The following is a 3313-nucleotide window of genomic DNA, read 5'->3' on the forward strand; positions in this document are numbered from 1 at the left end:
CACCTTATTACTAAGGCTGGAGTACGTGGATCATACCTGAAATAATCTGTAGACCCTGCTGGAGTTACTAGTTCATAAGGCGGCAAAGTAGCTCAATATAGGTAAATGTGGCCTAAACAGAAAAGCTTTTTTTTTCTGAGCTCATTTCCAGAAGCAGGCCCTACCCTACACTTAGAATTAATGGCTCTGAGAGTAGTTGGAAGCCATCTGGCCGCATGGAGTAGCCTGCCATAGAATGAAGCTGATGCCAGAGACAGCAAAAGTGAGAGCTGCAAAAACTCAGTCTTTCATGATAAAGATGAGTCACTAAATTTCGGACAATGAAATGAGTCAATCAATTCCCCTTAATGTTTAAGAGGTTAAAGGTGAGTTTTCTGTTACTTGTAACCAAACACATCCTAAAGATCTAATGCACATTTAAAAAGAAGAGAATACCTATTTTTAAATTGAATTACACCTAAAAACTATTAGAGTGCCACAAAACATATTCAATTTTCAGTACTTCTTCATGTCATATTCAGCAGCTACTAATACATTAAAAATTGCTATTTGGCTTCAGGTTGTTTTTGCAAGGAATGTGGCTACCTGTGTAAGTTGGTTTATTCTGTAATCACTGGGAAAGGTTTTCTTGTAGGCTGTAACTGCTGTTCTGTTGAAGGCCATTAGTAGGGAGTTAATACTAGATGAATGATAAAGATAACGTTAGGCACATAAAACACACAGTAAAATAATATATTATATATAGCACAATAGTTTTATTGATGGCATAAGAAAAAAATCTTGCTTTCATTTGTAAAAGGTTTATTTAATTCATTTTTCCCATTCTTGAATTTTTACCCCTAAAAATCTGCTTTTGTTTCTTCAAGTAACCGTCTTTGCCACAGCTGTATTTCACTCTGAAGGGAAAGCAGAAGGTCTAGCCAGAAGTTTTGACCAGGAGGTTCTGACTGCTCCTTTCTTCACAATGACTCTATTTAAAAGAGAAAGAAAAAAAATGAATTTGGCCTCTAACATAACTTTTCCCACTTTCTCAAAACACAGCCCACTAAAACTTATTTGTAAATGTAAAGTGTTTATGTAAATATGAATAGGTGTTGCCCAGGGCTTTGTGCATGAAATACATCCCCAGCCTCTCAGCAAATCTTAAGATCAGAATAAACCAGACATTGCTGTCTAATTTGTAAACTTAAATCTCTATAAAGCAATGTATAAAGAAAAAAGTAAAACTTTAAAAAAATATTTTTTCCTCTTAGAAATTACTGAAGTACTTGTCTGGTACTGTTAGATTGTTTATTGCCAACATGTCAAATTTAGGAATTTAGAGGAACAGAACAGTTTGCAGTAACACGGGACCCAAAAGAAAATGTAGTCTGCCAATGCATGTGTACCCCAGCCTGCCTACCACCACTTTCTCTTTTAACACCCCTGAACTGGGTTAGTCCCCACAGGCAGTTTATTGCAGTCTGTCATCTTCCTCCGCTGGATACCACCTTCACTAACTACCACTGACAAAGGTACACAACAAAAGTATTTGAAACCACAGAAATTGGTGGTGACTAGAAGAGCTGAGGTAAATGGTGAGAGAAGACTTGCTCCAGTCCTGCTTGCTCAGCTTCAAGCAAGAAAGTGTGCTTGCACAGACTGGTAGTCCTCCTGGCTGCAAACAAACAGCTCAGAAGTTTTCTGAAGTAAACAGTCTCTTGATGAGAAAACAGCTCTGGGTACTATAATCCTCACATGAGGCAAGTCCTGCTGGCATCAAGGTTCTGTAACGCTATCCTCATAGTGATCATTTCTGTGTCACTGATTTGAAAAATTCTGGAAAGGAATGCTGGACCAGATTTCAGGGAAAAAAAAAAAAATGAAGTAACAACAACAAAATCAACACTTAAAAACACATCTTTTACCAGCTAAAAAATAGTGTTAAAAACTGAACCTTTAGCCAGGTGTTGTGGCACACTCTTGTAATCTCAGCACTTGGGAGGCTGAGGCAGGAGGACTGCCGTGAGTTTGGGTCCAGCCTGGGTTACACAGTGAGTTCAAGGCCAGCCTAGACTACACAGCAAGACCCTGTCTCAAAATAACAACAAAAAAACAAAAAATAAAACAACAACAAAAACTGAAGCTTTGAAAATAAAGTCATAATATTTTTATTCTTAGCTATTGTTTTCAAAGTTTTTGGTTGATATGTAATTATGAGGATTATTCTTCCACTAAAAAAACTAGAAATGAAATACAAAGTTACTTAACAGTTATTAAATTGCTTCACATACTGGGACTTAACCACCAGCACTAAGGAGCTTCTTGCTGATCTGTCTTACAAACTCCCCCTACACATCTGCAATCTCTTCTTTAAATCCCAACAATAAACTGACTATTCAGAGTGGATCAGTGCAAAAGCTTCTTAGCTTCTTTTTCTGGTGATTCTGTAACACATACTACAACCAACAGCAGTATTTCTTCAGCTCAATGTTGATCTTGTCAGTCTCTTATTCAGATCATCATTCTACCAAACACACCAAATTCAAACTCCACTTTGCTAGGAGTCACACTGTGCTGTCAGCATCAGTAAGTATTTCTAGCACCCAGTCTTGGCTTGCACACACTACTCAGCAGCTAAGCCATTGCTTTGGAGTCTGCTTCTTCCCCTGTTTAAGCTTGCCTCTACCTTTAATGTCTTTAGAAGACATTACCATGGATACGGGCTTTAGCGTTCACTTCCAAGGCCTGGTCCTACTAGTTGGTATCTAGTTCCTAGGACTCCACTTGAGTCAGAAGCCTCTCCAAAGACACAACGTTTCGGTCAGTTTTACTCACTAGAGAGCTGTGTGCAATTTCTGTTAATATTTCCAAGTAACAATTCTCAGAGAAAGTTTAGGTTTCAGCTCTCTCTCTTAAAGGCTCAGATCTGACTTGTCATCCTCCTTTGCTCAGACTTGGGCCTACTGCCCCACTTTGGTAACCCTCTCACCCAGCCCAGACTCCCTGGCATCTCCTGTTTTGTTAAGTCACTGATGTTGGTCTTAGGACTAGACTCCAGTCCAATCCAGTTCTCTCTCCACTTCAGGGCAGTAAAGCAGGGGGCCAGGAAGTGGAGAGACCTCGAAAAAACATTTTGTAGGACAATCAAAGAATGGGCAAATGATTTGCCCAAAACTTTATCAGAACATCTTTATTTGATAAACACTAAGTGAACAACTACTATGTGTCATTTATTACCTAATTACTCAAAACATAAAAAGACTATGACTATGAAATTACAAAGTACACTAAAGTGTTTATTAGCCAGAATTTTTTTTTTTTTTTTTTTTTT

The 3313-nt window shown here is 38.2% G+C and overlaps 1 protein-coding gene across 3 annotated transcripts in view; it reads right to left on the reverse strand.

Moving 5' to 3' along the window:
- Nucleotides 1-733: 733 nt before the first annotated feature.
- Nucleotides 734-3313, reverse strand: part of Tdrd3 (tudor domain containing 3) — a 128800-nt gene continuing 126220 nt past the window's right edge. For all 3 annotated transcript variants that reach the window (XM_005374207.2, XM_005374206.2, XM_005374205.2), the window contains one exon: nt 734-970. The gene's annotated coding sequence lies outside the window, so the exon portion shown is untranslated. The remainder of the gene's footprint in view (nt 971-3313) is intronic.

Source organism: Chinchilla lanigera, unplaced genomic scaffold, assembly GCF_000276665.1.
Source record: "Chinchilla lanigera isolate Chin_1 unplaced genomic scaffold, ChiLan1.0 scaffold00003, whole genome shotgun sequence".
NCBI classification, from domain to species: domain Eukaryota; kingdom Metazoa; phylum Chordata; class Mammalia; order Rodentia; family Chinchillidae; genus Chinchilla; species Chinchilla lanigera.